Below are 18,059 nucleotides of genomic sequence, written 5' to 3'. Positions count from 1 at the left end.
GTACTTCATTTTGTATAGTTGCTAATTTTGACTGCTCTCACAGTAGCCAGTGGAGGAGCCTAAAGAATGAAGGGATTGAAATGGAAGGTTAAAAATAACTGTTAATGCTAGCTCTCCAAAAGGCATCACTTAATAGACTCTTCCACCCCAACCTACTAGGATCAGGCTATCAAGTCACCCTATTACAGGGTAAGCCCTTCAGTTCTGAGTGGATGGATTCAAGGAGTCAAAGATGGGACCATTTCATTCAACCCAACCTCATCCTACCTTGCAACCCACTCTACTGAAAGGGGAAAGCCCAAACAGTAGACTGGGTAAAGGTAAATGTTAGAGCTAATTCCCATTTTCCTATTTAGCAGCTCTGTATTCTTGGTCCTTCCCTCCAAGTCCTTTTCTTCTCCTCCTTTCTGTTCATTCTTCCTTACTTTCTGCCTCTCTAGTTCCATTTATTTTCTTTCCCTACTTTTCTCTCTCTTTTTAAATTTATCATGGGCAAGGTTTCCTCCACAAAACATAACTGATAGCTAGTAAGGCTTTCAGTAGTAATGTCATATCATCAGCCTACTCTTCACCGTAATAACAGCAAAGGACCTGAGACTCAAGAGCAATACCTCTCTCTGCCTTTTCTTTACTTAGGGAAGCTCATTCACGCATACTGATCAGATCCTTCAAAGGAATAAAAGGAAAGTAGAAGCAAAAGGAAAAATGTAGAGAAAAAAGAGGGAAGGAGAGAAAAGGGTGATAGTAAATAAGCATGGGGAGTACTTTTCTCAAACCATTTTTCTCTCTTAAAGCTCCTGATGGGCATTTCAAAACTTTATTCATTTTAAAAAGCTGAAGTAGAAGTTCTTAATGAGCCCAACCAGGCTTTTAAAACAGATTTGAGAAAAGTTGAAATATGATGCATTCATATTGCTATCCCACTTATTAAAAGAAGGGGGAAAGAAAAAGAAGGGAATCAGCTTCACATGGCTGTTTCCAGTCTGGCTTAGAGGAGAAACATTTATGCTGTTGGTTGAGTGGAGAACAAATTCCACTGGGTTATGTTGCCATATTCTAGGAAATCACCAAACCCTCAGTCAAGCCTCACTGAGATAAACCTTTTCCCAATTTTCAAAACTCTTTTAAGTTACTGGATTTTTTTTTTTTTTTTTTTTTGGCTATGCCACACAGCTTATGGGATTTTAGTTCCCTGACCAGGAATCTAACCCGGGCCCTTGGCCATGACAGCGCAGAGTCCTAACCACTGGACTGCCAGGGAATTCCTCAAGTTACTGGATATTTTTAAAAAACAGCATCACCGAAGCCATAAAGAAATACAGACCTTCAGGACATGTGACTGTATTTCTTAGAAAGAAACAAACACAAGCAAGCTAAGAAGAAAATTCACATTTTCTTTCCATACCTAAGAACAAGTCCTTTAAGAACAGGTATTTTAAGCAACCACTCAAAATTTTCTGTCACTGCAATCTGAAAATGGTTCAGGCAAAAATCATCAATGTATGATAAATCGTGGGGGGAAAAGTTTAATGAGGAGCAAAACAAGGTCTTAATGTGTCTCCCCACAGACTCCTTATGAGTTCCAAGGGGATAATAGTATCTATCCAGTGGAGAAACAAAGTAACACCTTGATGAAGTGATCAAAATTAATATCACCAATGAGGGGCACCTCCACATATGATATCCTGAAAAGGACACTATTATCAGTAGTGATGTACAGATTCATGCCAGATACATATAACCTGAATCATCATGACGAAAACACCAGACTAACCCAAATGAGGAACATTCTCGAAAGAAAGAAAAAGAAAGAAAGAAAGAGAAAGAGAGAAAGAGAGGGAGAGAGGGAGGGAGAGAGAGAGAAAGAAGGAGAGAAAGAAAGAAAGAAAGGAAAAGAAAGAAAGAAAAAAACTGGCTGGTATTCATAAAAAATTTCAATGTCATAAAAGACCAAGGCAGGCTGAAGAACTGTTTCAGATTAAAGGAGACTAAAGAAACATGACAACTAAACGCAATATGTGATCCTTGACTGAAGGGAAAAAACTAAAAAGTTTATTATTGGGACAACTGACAGAATTGGAATATGAATAGTACTGTATCAATGCTAAATTTCTTGAATTTGATAACTGTACTAAAGATTACGTAAGAGAATATCCTTGTTCTTAGGAAATATACACTGAAGTATTATGGGATAAAAGGTCGTGATATATATAATCTACTCTCAAATGGTTTAGAATAAAGTTTATATACATATGTATGTGTGTGTGTACAGAAAGAGAATAATAAAACAAGTAGCAGAAGGGTATATAGGAGACCTCTGTATTATCCTTGCAACATTTCTGTAAGTTTGAAATTATTTCAAAATAAAAATTCAAAAGAATTCACCATCAGTTGACCTGATTAAGTGTCCTGACACCAATTAGGTAAGGAGGAAATGGGGCTGGACTCACATTCTAGATAACAATAAAACCATCTATGGTAGGGGAGCAAGCCAACTTTTTCCTTCCCTTTGGAGCTTTCAGAAGAAAACTATTACCAACATAAATATTTCCCGCTCTCTGCCTTCTGTTACTGCATGCACACAACCCAGTTTTGCTGACTCTTGAGACTGTAGCCTACCTAGGACCACTTAGCATCCTGGTAACAGCTCCCATTCTCTAAATACCAAAGAGTTCTACCAAATGCAGCCACTGCTCATTTCCTTCTTTATAAAGAACCTAGAGAACAGAATAAGTCTTTAAAACCTCTGAAATGAGACTGATTAAGATGCTAATCTTGGGCTCACTTGGGAGGATTAATGAGCCATATTTGGATTCTGGCAACAGAAATCCACTTCCCTTGACTACTTTCCCCACAATGCTTCTTTCCAGGTGGGCTGAACCAAAAGAAAACTTCTCTTCCTGGGCCAGAGGGAACCAGGATCCTCTGCCAGAGTCACTGGGCTCTGGTCACAAAAAGTATTTCGCTATAGTAGGTATTAACGATGTACCTTGGATGTACACTCATCCCAGAAAAAAAGGCAAAGGAGAAAGAACTGCACTTTAAACATAATAAGCGGGTTTCCGTGGTGGCACAGTGGTTAAGAATCCGCCTGCCAATGCAGGGGACACGGGTTCGAGCCCTGGTCCGGGAATATCCCACATGCCACAGAGCAACTAAGCTCGTGTGCCACAACTACTGAGCCTGCGCTCTAGAACCCATGAGCCACAACTACTCAGCCCAGGAGCCTAGAGCCCGTTCTCCACAACAAGAGAAGCCACCGCAATGACAAGCCCATGCACCTCAACGAAGAGTAGCCTCCACTCACCGCAGCTAGAGAAAGCCCGCGCAGAGCAACGAAGACCTAATGCAGCCAAAAATAAATAAATAAAATAAATTTTTAAAAAAACATAATAAGCTATCAAGCAAATGATAGGGCACAGGTCTTTTTGTGGAATACATTTATACTCCAACAGCCACTCCAACCTTCTTTTTTCTTTTTTGGCTGTGTTGGGTCTTTGTTGCTGCACATGGGCTTTCTCTAGCTGCAGAGAGCGGGGGCTACTCTTCATTGTGGTGTGCGGGCTTCTCATTGCGGTGGCTTCTCTTGCTGCGGAGCACGGGTTCTAGAGCGCGCAGGCTTCAGCAGGTGCGGCATGAGGGCTCAGTAGTTGTGGCTCACAGGCTTAGGTGCTCCGCAGCATGTGGGATCTTCCCGGACCAGGTCTCAAACCTGTGTTCCCTGCACTGGCAGGCAGATTCTTAACCACTGCGCCATCACGAAGTCCCTCCAACTTGCTCTTTTAGAAAGATCTTAACCACTGTTTTTTGGGGGGGTTTTTTTTGGCTGCATTGGGTCTTCGTAACTGTGCGCAGGCTTTCGCTAGTTGTGGCGAGCGGGGGCTACTCTTCGTTGTGGTGCGTGGGCTTCTCACTGCAGTGGCTTCTCTTGTTGTGGAGCATGGGCTCTAGGTGTGCGGGCTCAGTAGTTGTGGCGCATGTGCTTAGTTGCTCCGCGGCATGTGGGATCTTCCTGGACCAGGGCTTGAACCCGTGTCCCCTGCATTGGCAGGAGGATTCTTAACCACTGTGCCACCAGAGAAGCTCTTAACCACTGTTTAATTGCTTCACTGCCTTACTATCGCTTTCCACCCTTGAAAATCCTAGGAATACGTTTTTTTTCCCTAAGGAAAAAGGACATTTCTAAAGGGCATTCTCTCTAAGGACCCAAGTTTCTTAAGGGTTACTTCTAAATAAGGGTGCTTTTCTCTGGGATTCACAAGATAAATATATGATGGTATGTTCTATTAATTTGAAGCCAAATCTTATCCAAAATCACATGGGTTTTGATACTTTTTTCCTCATATGAGGCCGCTGGGCTAAAGACAATGGGTTGCTACTAAAAAATGCTCATGTTATTTTTGAAATGGGATTGTCCGATTCGAGCTATAGAAAAGGACTTTCCTCATTCTTTATTTATTTATTTATTTTTGGCTGTGCTGGGTCTTCATTGCTGCGCCCGGGCTTTCTCTAGTTGCGGTAAGTGGGGGCTACTCTTCGTTGTGGTGGGCGGGCTTCTCATTGTGGTGGCTTCTCTTGTTGCAGAGAGTGGGCTCTAGGCTCGCGGGCTCAGTAGTTGTGGCGCATGGGCTTAGTTGCTCTGCGGCATGTGGGATCTTCCTGGACCAGGGCTCAAACCTGTGTCCCCTTGCATTGGCAGGCGGATTCTTCACCACTGCGCCACCAGGGAAGCCCCTCATTCTTTATTTTTTTACAGTGTTGGCCCGATTAAGTTATGAATTTTTATTTTATTTTATTTTTTTGGCCATGCCCCGCAGCTTGAGGGATCTTGGTTCCCCGACCTGGGCCCTCAGCAGTGAAAGCACAGAGTCTTAACCACTGGACCGCCAGGGAATTCCCCTCATTCTTTCGGCACCTTAGCTAAATAGCTATTAATATCTTCGTTTTGTGCCCCTAGACTGTAGAATCCTAACAATTGTGTTAGAAGCCCCAAGCCTGAGAGCTGAATTTTATTAGAAGCTGATGTGTTTTGTTTGTTTGTTTGTTTTTTTGCGGTACGCGGGCCTCTCACTGTTGTGGCCTCTCCCGTTGCGGAGCACAGGTTCCGGACACGCAGGCTCAGCGTCCATGGCTCACAGGCCTAGCCGCTCTGTGGCATGTGGGATCTTCCCGGACCGGGGCACGAACCCGTGTCCCCTGCATCGGCAGGCGGACTCTCAACCATTGAGCCACCAGGGAAGCCCTAGAAGCTGATTTTTATTAGAAAAGACCATCAGCCATTGATATCTTTTTAAAAAAATAATTTTATTTATTTATTATTTATTTTTGGCTGTGTTGGGTTCATTGCTGCATGCAGGTTTTCTCTAGTTGCGGTGAGCTGGGGTTACTCTTCCTTGCAGTGCGCGGGCTTCTCATTGCGGTGGTTCTCTTGTTGTGGAGCACGGGCTCTAGGCACTCGGGCTTCAGTAGTTATGGCATGCGGGGGCTCAGTAGTTGCGGCACTCAGGCTCAGTAGTTGTGGGTCATGGGCTCTAGAGCGCAGGCTCAGTAGTTGTGGCGCATGCGCTTAGTTGCTCCGCAGCATGTGGGATCTTCCCAGACCAGGGCTCGAACCCATGTCCCCTGCATTGGCAGGCAGATTCTTAACCACTGTGCCACCAGGGAAGTCTCCAGCCATTGATATCTTATCCTGTGGTACAATTTTAGTCAGTTCAGCTCTGAGATGCACAGACTGATTAATCAAAGATGAATATAAATGGACTAATCGAGCCCTAAGACATTCAAAGCCCTAAAGCAACTAATGAAGCTGCCATGCACATAGTTACTGCCAAGTAGCCAAGGCTAGGGGAGAGAGTGGGGGTGGGAGAGATAATGCAGACAAACACAAGTGCTGTTCTTCTGACCACCCTAGAACCTCTTTCAGCACACCATGGCATACAACAATTTCCTGAGGTCACATGTGGAAGCTGGGAAGACTTCAAACCAGGGCCCAGCTGTCCACTCAAATTCCAGAGCTTCTCAAATCAACAGCCCACTAGACCATATACTTTATGAGGACAGGAACTGTGTTGGTCTCCTTGAAAACTAGGTTCTTAATACCTAATTCAGTGTCTGGCACACATTATGTGCTCGAGAAATACTTGTTGACTTAGTAGATAAATGAATTTCTGCCAAGAGCAAAGTTCCTGGAGAAGATGCTGTTCTGGAGTCTTTCCAGCACAAATTACTCCCTCCTTGACCCACCAAAAGAACTAAAAGGTTTAAAAAAAAAAAAAAAAAGAACTAAAAGGATGGCCAGGCCAGGCCATGTCTAACACAATGTGCTATCCCCCTTTCCTGAACAATCAGCTTAACATCACATAAAACAGATAAGGTACAAGGTGCAAAGTGACTAGTTAGTCACGATTACATCCACAATCATTATTTCCTTGGGGGAAATCATAACATTCTCCAGGACTGTTATGATTCAAATGGTCTCAAATTAACCTCTGCCTTGCAAAAGCTGATTCATCCAGAGAGAAACGACAATATAAATAGAACTGCTTCAGCCATAAACAAAAAAAAGGAAATCCTGTCATTCGTAACAACACAGATAAATCTTGAGGACATTATGCTAATTGAATACATCAGACAGAGGAAGATAAATAATGTATAATCTCATTTGCATGTGAAATCTAAAAAAAACAAATTCATATAAACAGAAAGTAGAACTGTGGTTGCCAAGGGGCTGGGTGTTGTAGGGAATGGGGAGATGTTGGTCAAAGGGTATAAACTTCTAGTTATAAGATGAATAAGTTCTGAGGATCTAATATATAGCATGGTGACTATAGTTAAAAATAATGTATTATATACTTGAAAGTTGCTAAGAGAATAGATCTTAAATGTTCTTAACACACACACACACACACACACACACACACAAACTGTAATTATGTGAGGTGATGGATGTGTTAACTAACATTATTGTGGTAATCATTTTGCAAAATATACGTGATTCAAATCATCACGCTGTACATCTTAAACTTACATAATGTTATATGTCAATTGTATCTCAATAAAGCTGGGGGGAGAAAAGAGATCTTTAAGTAAATAAAGGAATGAACAGATAGATAAGATAGGGCTCTCTTTACCAGGGCTTTCAAAGTTTTTTTTTTTACCATGACCTACAGAAAGAAATACAGTTTGCACTGTAACCCAGACCATACAGGTCTCTAACTGAAAACAAAAGTTTCCCCAAACAATATTTAGCCTTACTATGTGTGACACACTGATACCTTCTATTCTATTCCTTTTAATGCCCACAGCTTGTACCAGAAAGCAAGGAAGTGCTCAAAGGGGTCATATCAAAGGAACTAGTTTGAAGGGGCTCTCACTGATCAAATTTGGAATTACTTGAGCACCAAAATAATCATAAATGAAATTAACTGTAAACACTGAATAAATAAAAATTCACAAGCCCCCCAAAAGGGAGAAAACTTACTTGCCACCGTCAGTGGTCATTATTACACAAACTCCTTACCTGAAAATTGGCAGTTTAAGGGAAAGAATTAAGCATTTTCCTTGCCTTTTCAGGAGAAACTGTGGTTCATCCTCCAGTTTGTGAAGGAAAGCCATTCTAGACACTGCCAGCTAATAATGTAGAAAGAATGACAGAACTAGAAAATCATCATTCTGCAAACCCTCTCCCCCCAGTGAAATAAGTGATTCTGGCAAAAATTCACCAGTGGGTGATCATTAGGTAAAAAGATATTAGAGACAGGATATTCACAAGGTGCCAAATTACTACTTCACAGATTATCTACCAATTGCAAAGAGAAAAATAAATTTATTTTACAGTGAGGAGATATGGCAGTCACCACCAGAAGCAAGTAATCAAATTTAACACCACCAACAGTGGGACAGCTTGACAGTATGTGCTTCCTGTGGCGATAGAATATGAAGTACACAGTATCATCTATGAAATACTCTTGCCAAAAATGTTTAACCTGAATCAAATTAAGCTTTTAATCCTAACTTCTAGAATAGAAATATATGAGATAGAGTCACAAGTTAAATGACACCACAAGGACACAGACAAACCCAGAATATAGAACATTCTAAAGATAAATGGCCTGGTCTCTTCAAAAAGTCAATGCCAAGAAAAAAAACAATAGGGTGGAGAAAACTGTGTTAGATTTTTAAAGCCTAAAGAGGTATAACTACCTAATGAAATGAGAATTCTGCTTGGATTTTGGTTTGTAAAACCAGCTATAGCTATAAAAGGCAGTTTGGGAACAAAAAGGAAATTTTAATACATGGACTGGATATTAGCTAATATTGGTAAATTACTGTTAAGTTTCTTAGGTGTACAATGGTACTATGATTATGTAGGAGAATGTCCTTATTTAGGATGCATGCTGAAATACCAACACATCTGCAACTTATTTTCTAATGGTGTATGAAAAATATACACACATATATATTGATAAAGCAAATTATGGCTAAATATTAATAATTTTGACTCAAGGGCTTCCCTGGTGGCGCAGTGGTTGAGAGTCCGCCTGCCGATGCAGGGGACACGGGTTCATGCCCCCGTCCGGGAGGATCCCACATGCCACGGAACGGTTAGGCCCGTGAGCCATGGCCGCTGAGCCTGCGCGTCCAGAGCCTGTGCTCCGCAACAGGAGAGGCCACAACAGTGAGAGGCCTGCGTACCGCAGAAAAAAAAAAAAATTTTACTCAAGTGTGGGATGTAGGTGGTCACTGTTGTATTATTACAATTTTGCTGTGTTTGAAATTTTTCATACTAAAATTTGAGGAAAAAATGCTGTGCAACCCTTTAAAATGATATTACAATTCATTAATAGAATGCAACCTGTAGTCTGAAGATACCACTTTAGCCCACAGTAGGGTAGTCATCGTATTATCTTAGCTCTCTGGGACTTCCTTGGTGGTCCAGGGGGTAAGACGCCGTGCTCCCAGTGCAGGGGGCCGGCATTCAATCCCTGGTTGGGGAACTAGATCCTGCATGCATGCCACAACTAAGAGTTCACATGTCACAACTAAGAAGACCTCATGCCACAACTAAGAGTCCGCATGCTGCAACTAAGACCAGGAGCAGCCAAAATAAATAAATAAATAAATAAATATTTTTAAAGTAGTATTAGCTTAGCTCTCACTTTATTACCAGTATGGAGGCAGTTTTCTTAAACCTGTGGCCCAAAGAGAAGAATGAACCTTCATGAAAAAGCTCACATGGAATGAGGCTTTCTTATTCTTCAACCCTTTGTCAAGAGTCTCCCAAGTTTTATGTTTTTCTGCCAATTAATAACTAGCTTTACTTGAAAAGGAAGAATAATCAGTTGAAAAATTCCTACTAGTGTCAGGAAAATTTCATTTTGTCCCTCTACTTTTAGATGATTTTTCCTAATTCAGGGCCCATCACAGATAACATTAAAGTCCTTTTGATCCTCTTCCTCACCAATTAATGTCCCCAACTACCCTTAGCCACCAGTTCCCAAGCTGCTTTCCAGGACACCTGGAAGCAAGCTACATGGCTGACTGCAGAAAAACCCTTGCTCCCACACTACATCTGGCCCTGTCTTTCCACCAAATCAAATGCCAATTTATTGCCTTCTGATGTACAGTCTATCAGTCCACTTCCTGGACGGCCCCACTTCACACTGGGCCAGAAACCCAAAGCAATAATGTGAGTTCTACAAACGGGCAAGTAATTGCTCAACAAGCGTGGAACAAGGAAAGGTCAGTTGTGATATGTGCACATGTGGCAGCCCTTCACAACTCAAACTACAGTGGTAACAGTGGTAACAGAAGGCTGGTGTTACAGAAGAGGCATGCACTGAGAAGCCAGCCAACAGGCAGCCAGGAGTGCTTGTCCATCTAAGTCCTTCAGACTTCCAAAGACCAAAGTAAAGAAACAAAGACAAATGCACTCACCCTTTCCATAAACATATCCAATATCATTTTAGAAACTGGGGTGACCAACTCAGCATCTATGAGCATAGAGAGGTGGTTAGAGAAGGTAAAGCTGAGACAAATAACTCTATACTATCTCTCCTAATCAAAACTGCACACTGAATTTCAAACACCTGGCTTCTTCTGAAACCCTCTTGGCACTTGCCCTGAGTTTGAGTGGGTGGAAAAGAAGAAAGGGACTCTGCCTGCCTCCTTGTTAAAAACAAAGCAGCAGCTGGCTTTCCCTCTTTTAACTCATCTGACTGCTGTCATGGCAAGTTGAGCACATACCCAGAGAGAAATTTCAGGCCTCGAGAGGTGGCTGTGCTAAAGAGGACAATGTCAATGAGAGCAATACCGGCAACAAAGACACCCACCACACACCTCACTGTTAACCCTGTCCCCCAAACTCTACTAGAAATTACGTTCTTTGCTTCTGATTTTGAGAGTTGAGCTATTAAGAATGCCCTTTTTGGGACTTCCCTGACGGTCCACTGGTTAGGACTCTACGCTTTCACTGCCAAGGGTGCAGGTTCAATCCCTAATAGGGGAACTAAGATCCCACAAGCTGCGCAGCACAGCCAGAAAAAGCCCTTTTTTTCACAACTTCCTTTCAGATAAAAGTAGTGGAAAATGTGCCAGGAGACTAGTTCTAATGGCTAAGCGTGATTGAGCACTAGGGAGAGAAAAAGGGAGAGCTGGACCAATAAGAAGCCAGAATACACAGAAGTGCTTCTTCTCAAGAAAGTCTTCATTTTATAATCCTGAGGACAAATAAATGTTTAGAAGAACTTCTTGGTTTAGAAGTGTCAAATGAAGAAGGTTCAGATCATTTGGGGAAAGCCCCAGTAAAAAGAAATGACAAAGTTAAGTCATCAAAATACAGGCCTCTGGAAGCCATCTTATTGATATGAATATTCCCTAGGGGAAAAAGAATCACAGTACCTTTATTTTCCCTAACTGTGCTCAAATGCCCTCAAGACTGAGGCTACTCAAGCTACCAAGATTCCAAATTGCCAAAGTCAGCCTGACTCAAATTCAAGTCACACTCTAATGTGCTACTCAACAATCTCCAAACTAATATAGTCATTTATTTTATTATACAACAAGAAACACAAAAAGGGCACAGGAGGGACTTCCCTGGCAGTCCAGTGGTTAAGACTCCACACTTACACTGCGGGGACACAGGTTCGATCCCTGGTCAGGGAACTAAGATCCCACGTGTTGCATAGCGTGGCCAAAAAAAAAAAAAAAAAAAAGGCACAGGAAAGAGATACTTATATTAAGTGTGCCCAACCTTGCCTCTTCTAATACTTAGCCCATTACATAAATTTGTCTGCCAAAGTTTATCATACTTGGTTCTTTCAGCCTCCACTTAGGCCTTGAACAATTTACCAGCTCATTTCCAAGTGGGTCAAAGCTAATGACTCGGGGAATTTCCTGGTGGTCCAGCAGTTAGGACTCTGAGCTTTCACTGCCAGGGGCCCGGGTTCGATCCCTGGTTGGGGAACTAAGATCCCACAAGCCGCAGCACGGCCAAAATCAAAAAAAAGTTAGTGACTCATTCAACCTTCTTCTCATGGCTTCTCATGATGATTAATGATGATATATTGCTTACTCTAGGGAGATGGTAGCTCTAACAGCAATTTTTTTTTTCAAATATTACCCTTACTCAATCTTTTTCCTGACAGTGACTACTAAAATCTCTTCACTACACTTTCCCATGTTCCAACTGAAACAGATTAACTTGAGGTATGAGGCACTGGAAGAGTTTTGCTTCAACTTAGAAGGCTATTTCTATGAGGCCTAAGCCAAACAGGTGTTAAGTCATAGTTCCTCCCAGGTTGGCTTTCAGGCTCTGTTTAAATGTTCTCTGTAAACCTCTGGAGGTTACATGGATTCAAACCTCCTAGCTCAGATTCTGAATTCACAAAGCTTGAGACAGACAGTACCCTACAGGTGTGTTTGTCCAGGATAAACTATATTTAAATAAACTCCTGATACATCCACTCTCTCCAGGCACCTGCTTCTCCCTCTTAAACTCAAGCACACCATGCCTTGCTGTCCAGGTAAGTACAGTAAAGAAATATCCTATCCCTCAAATATCTTATCCCTCAGAGTTACAACATGCAAACCCACCAATGTCTTTGGGAATACCTAAACTCTGGCCAGAACAGCTTTACATGAGAAAGCCAAATAAGCAAATATATGAGCTAAATTTTTGTTCATTTCTTTGGCTTATGTGTTAGCAAGGGAAAGAGTGGGAGTAAGAAAAGATGGCAATAGATTTTTCTCATTCACTCTCACCTACTCCATACCTGATAGGGAACCATATGGCACAGAGTAGAGGCTACAAAGGTTAGCCTTGGAATGGTCAGCTAGAGCCACTAGTCTTAAAAACCAGTGGTTACGAGGGCAGGAAGTTTGTTTACCATTAGAGATCCAGTGCCTAAGTGCCTAAGCAAAACGTCTAGCACATAGCAGATATTCAATAAATATTGGTCAGAAGCAATTCAACAAGCTAGACCCAGAAGAAATCCAAAACTTGGTGAATGTCAGAAAGAAAAGGTCCAAGCAGCTACAACAGTTCCATAGTTAATACAGGTGCTTATACTGAGCCTCAAGACCATATTAGTCTTATGCTAAATACCCCCAAACCCCATAGGTCCTCAGAATTAAAAAGGCCAGCCAGGGGTTATATCTCCAAAGGCAAACTCACTACCCTCCCCACCACCACCACCCCTGACACACAACACTAAGAGGTCTTCCTCAAGCTCTGGCCTTGAAGGCTTTAAAGTCATTAACAGGTGATTCCTTAAGAGAAGATTCTGTTTGTGATACTTTTAGACTGTTCTTCTCTCTGTGCTTTAAATCAAAAATTTTCTGGAAAAGAATCTCCTTGTAATGATCTAAGTTTGAAGACCAAGGACAAAGGCAGCTTCAATCTTGAGGCAAATGACCACAGCCAAACACCACAAATCACAACTGACTAGAGCCCTGTCCATGAAGTTATACTGAATGAAGGGTACTAAGGCTTGCAAGGACTTGCCTAATCTGGGAACAAAGAGATCAAAGACCAGAGACAATGCCGGCTAGAAGTATTCTTCTAAACTGTCTACTCTGGGGCGACTTCCCTGGCGGTCCAATGTTTAAGACTCCGTGCTTCCATGGCAGGGGGCACGGGTGTGATCCCTGGTTGGGGAACTAAGATCTCACATCCCGTGCTGTGTGGCTAAAAAAATAAAAATAAACTGTCTACTCTCCACAGACCTAAAACCAAGAGCAGTATCAAGTATCCTAATATTTCACTTGCCCTTTCATCCCCCTATCCCATGCCACAGATCTTACCACCCAGTCTAACAGTGAGATTGGAGATAACTCCAATAAGCAAGAGCCCCAACAAGATCTCTAAAAGGATAAAAGGAAATGTGTCTTTGGAATCTAAGCCCATGGTAGGGCTTGGGCAGATGCAAGGGAGAGGCATTTGTCCTTCTGCCCCTAAGGCCAGGACAACCCAGCCCTGCAGGCAGCACAGAGTTAACTACCCACCCGCTTTGAGAAGCACAAAGGTACATCACTGCAACATGCCTAACATTTACATTGCCTCTCTCTGCTCATTAAACAGGTTTTGGTTAAATAATGAACAAACTGTATTACAGACTCCGATGAGAATTCCAAAATTATAAATCAACTGGGAAAGCCCAAAGGGGCAGACAGACAGGGAAGGGGGGAGAAGGATAATATTGACTAATATAAAGGGCGCAGCTTGACAGTGGATATTCCTGCCACACCTGATCAAACACACTCCGTTGGGGGAGGGGAAAGAGAGCAAGAGAGGGGAGATGGGACAAGAGAGCCTGAAATTTGCATCCGGAAAAGATTAAAATGGATTCTTTGGGGATAGAGAAAATACATAATATATATTACTATAAATGCAAAACTGTACTAAAAGCTAACTCAAATGTCAAAGATTACAGCTTGAATAAATTTAAATATAAAAGCCATGTGCTTCTTGAGTTAATGAGAGAGACATAAAAGGACAAACTGGGCTAGGAGGCTGAACAGAGCCTTATGCTGCCTTTGCTGGGCAATGGGTTCAAAGCACAGCAGCAACTATAGTCAGAGGCTTCCCTTCATGGCTCTGAGCCTTGAGAAAGAACTGGCAAATCCCATTACTTTTCCAGTGTACGTTTGCTATTTTTAAAAATTAAGATATAATTCAGGGCTTCCCTGGTGGCGCAGTGGTTGAGAGTCCGCCTGCCGATGCAGGGAACGCGGGTTCGTGCCCCAGTCTGGGAGGATCCCACATGCCGCGGAGCGGCTGGGCCCGCGAGCCATGGCCGTTGAGCCTGCGCGTCCGGAGCCTGTGCTCCGCAACGGGAGAGGCCACAACAGTGAGAGGCCCACATACCACAAAAAAAAAAAAAAAAAAAAAAAAAAAGATATAATTCATATGCCATAAAATTCACCCTTCTAAAGTATACACTTCAATGGTTTTTAGTATATTCACAAAGCTGTACAACCATCATTATTATCTAATTCCAGAACATTTTCATCACCCCAAAAGGAAACCCTATAACCATTAGCAGTTACTCCCCATGCCCACTCCCAGCTCCTGGCAACCACACATCTGCTTTAACTCCTTCAGAATAACCTCCTAAAGGATTCCTAAGAGAATTGAAAGACCAAATGAGGGGCAGCAGTCAAGTCTCACTGGTGGTGAGCTATGGCTTTATCCAAAGTACCAATAAGCAAACTTTGCTCTTAGGCACTCCATACCTTCCAAGTGCAACCCTCTCTTTAGATTTGGTATTAGAATATTCTATTACTCTAGATGTTACAGAGCATCCAGTTGTCATGCATTTTAGGCAAATACTGACTGCAAATGTAGTCCAGAGACATATCTGTGAGAATAACTGATATGGACTTGCTAAACTTACTAGAGACAGTGGACTTATTTCCTTCACAATGCTCACATCATGTTCCTGGAGGAGTAGGTAGCACTTATGTCCGTAAAAGATTCTCTGACTGCTTACAAGAAAAGAGACAAAATCATTTAGGTTGACTGACAATGTCCAATGAACCACCTATTTCCATTAGTAATATTCTTAACCAACCCAGCCAGCAAATAACCTAGAAAACTGCAAATAGAAAGCCTCTGTAAAAAGAGACCAAGCCCAAGTCATTTTCATGAGTTAAACTGAATAGAGTCTTAGAATTCCTGCCATACTTCCTCCAAACTAAGTGGTACATTCCCAGTCACAAAGCACAGGCAGTCCCTTCAGTCTCTCTCTCCAAGTTCAAAACCCTTTCCCAGCCTCCAACTGTTAACAGGCTTCCAAGAAAGTGGTCCTCCTGACACTGCCAATCAGAAAAATCTGTTTGTTTTGGTAAAAGAAACAAGAAATTGGTCATGGATTGCAGAGTCCAGGACCACAGGGGCAGTTGACCCATAAACCTGTTCCTGGAAGCCAGCACTATGTGGGGGGTCAGAACCAATCAGAAGACCATGAAATGCTCTATTTTGGGTCCACTCTGTTATTTTCTCAGGCAGGTAATATGCTAAAACCCAAGAACAATGGGGCAACCTTGGCAGGCACCATTTCAACACCTGCCACAGCTGTTGGCCCCTGGAAAATACTACAACCTTCTTCCTTGCTCTGAGGAAAAGCCTGGCAACACCCGGCTATGTTCCTAGTACCACTGATAGAACTGGCTCCTCAGCTCATTCTGGTTTTAATAGTTTCAAGCAGAAGATAATCTGGATTCTTAACCCAAAGATGTAAGAAAATTAGGCAGCAGACTCAACTTTGGTAGCTCTTAGATGGTCTAGACTTCAAATCCTGGACTGCACTATTCACCACAGATACAGTCTCTTAAGTGAAGTCCTGGGATGTGTCAGAATGGAGAAAACAAGTGTGGGATATGGATTGGATGGCAAGTAGGAAATGTAGCTCTGTCAGGATAGCAGCACCACCTCAGCTCCTCAAGGTCTGCAGCTTGCCCAAAAAGCCTACAAGACTACTCCAGTCTGACCTCAGCCATTTTAAGGTGTCCCCAGCCACTTATAGCAACAATTCCTAGGTGTCTATAAAATGCTTGCCAAAAGTTTCCAAATGTATTAACTTGTTTAATCCCCTAACTCTCTTAGAAAGACAATACTCTGAACTCTGACCCACCAAAAAGAGTTGTAAATATCTACTCACTACGTTTTCTTTTTAATTGGGATGTGTACGCTTTATCTGAAAAGTTGAAAAGATCTGGCAGCAGCATGGATGCAACTAGAGATTATCATACTAAGTGAAGTAAGTCAGAAAGAGAAAGACAAATACCATATGGTATCACTTGTATGTGGAGTCTAAAATATGACACAAATTAACCTACCTAAGAAGCAGAAACAGACTCACAGAACAGACCTGTGGTTTCAGGGTGTGGGGGGAGGGGAGAGATGGAGTGGGAGTTGGGAGTTAGTAGATGCAAACTATTACATATAGAATGGATGAACAAGGTCTTACTGTATAGTATAGCACAGAGAACTATATTCAGTATCCTGGGATAAACCATAATGGAAAAGAATATAAAAAAGAATGTATACATGTATAACCGAGTCACTTTGCTGTACAGCAGAAATTAACACAACACTGTAAATCAACCATACTTCAATTAAAAAAAAAATTCTGTGCAAGCCACCAACTTTCTAAAGCAGCCAAATCACTTACAGTACAGGCCATAAAATGGGAACATGCCACCTAGTTGCATTAGCCCTGCTAACCAGCTAACAACAACCACCTCTATACTACTTGATCGTCCTTGGCTAATACTGCCAACACTTTTTTTTTTTTTTTTGTGGTACGCGGGCCTCTCACTGTTGTGGCCTCTCCCGTTGCGGAGCACAGGCTCTGGACACGCAGGCTCAGCGGCCATGGCTCACGGGCCCAGCCGCTCCGTGGCATGTGGGATCCTCCCAGACCGGGCCACGAACCCGTGTCCCCTGCATCGGCAGGCGGACTCTCAACCACTGCGCCACCAGGAAAGCCCGCCAACACTTTTTAACTGAGTAGAATTTGCTCCTTTAAAGAAACATGTAGAGAATCCTTAGATAACTTCTGCCCATGTTTAGGAAAGTAAAAAGGAATTTTTCTCCAGATATTCTCCTATTGATACATTTCTCATGAAAGGAAAAATTTATTTGTTCATCTATTATTTATTTAATTTTCAAAAGCTTTAAAAACTATTTCATTTGTGGTCTTAGATATGTTACTAGCTAAAACCATTCCAGGGTTATACACTGCAAAAGCCCTTTATAGTCAACAGAGGAACACGGCTCGGAGGCTTTCCCTTTAGGTCTACGTATACCCCCTTGAAAAACCTGAAGTGTTGAGACTTGCCTCCTCCCTTGACATGTTTTTATACATAATATAAGGCACTTCCTGTGTACCTTTCTCCTCTAACTGTAAGAACAGAAGCAATGCAGAACAGGGCACTAAACCAGGCATCAAGGGCCTGAATTCTGATGGAAACTCTGATGGAGTTTTGACTCTGCTTCTTAGGATCAGTGTGACCTCAGCTAAATCACTTAAAATATCTCTGGGCTTCAACTTCATTCATAAAAAGGAGACAATATCTAACATGCCTCTCCAACAGGGTTGTGTAAAAGTTCAATAAGGTATGGTAACTAGACTTACCATGGTGATCATTTTGAAATGTACAGAAATATCAAATCACAATGTTGTATAACAGGAACTAATATAGTATTATAGGTCAATTCTATTTCAAAAACAAACAACTCACAGAAAAAGAGATCAGGTTTGTGATTACCAGAGGCAGGGGGTGGGGGAAGGAGGAACTGGATGAAAGCAGCCAAAAAGTACAAACTTCCAGTTACAAGATAAGTAAGTACTAGGAATGTAATGTACAACATTATAAATATAATTAACACAGCTGTATGTTATATACGAAAGTTGTTAAGAGAGTAAATCCTAAGAGTTTTACATCACAAGGAAAAAAAATTTTTTTTTCTATTTCTTTAATTTTGAATCTATATGAGATGATAGATGTTCACTAAACTTACTGTGGTAATCATTTCATAATGTATGTAAGTCAAA

General features: G+C 41.9%; 2 protein-coding genes across 14 annotated transcripts in view; one reads left to right on the top strand and one right to left on the bottom strand.

The window, feature by feature from the left end:
- LOC309816317 (uncharacterized protein C10orf95 homolog) overlaps positions 1 to 18,059 on the top strand; it is a gene marked incomplete at its 5' end in the record, with an annotated part of 234,588 nt that overhangs the window by 139,690 nt on the left and 76,839 nt on the right. The gene's annotated exons all lie outside the window — the stretch shown is intronic.
- The window catches only part of GBF1 (golgi brefeldin A resistant guanine nucleotide exchange factor 1), a 123,836-nt gene that overhangs the window by 88,604 nt on the left and 17,173 nt on the right, over positions 1 to 18,059 (bottom strand). The gene's annotated exons all lie outside the window — the stretch shown is intronic.

The sequence above is a fragment of the Mesoplodon mirus genome, assembly GCF_964341445.2.
Source record: "Mesoplodon mirus genome assembly, chromosome: 2".
Classification (NCBI taxonomy): domain Eukaryota; kingdom Metazoa; phylum Chordata; class Mammalia; order Artiodactyla; family Ziphiidae; genus Mesoplodon; species Mesoplodon mirus.
Note: the sequence above shows the minus strand (reverse complement) of the source record. Positions and strands in the feature narration are given on the sequence as shown.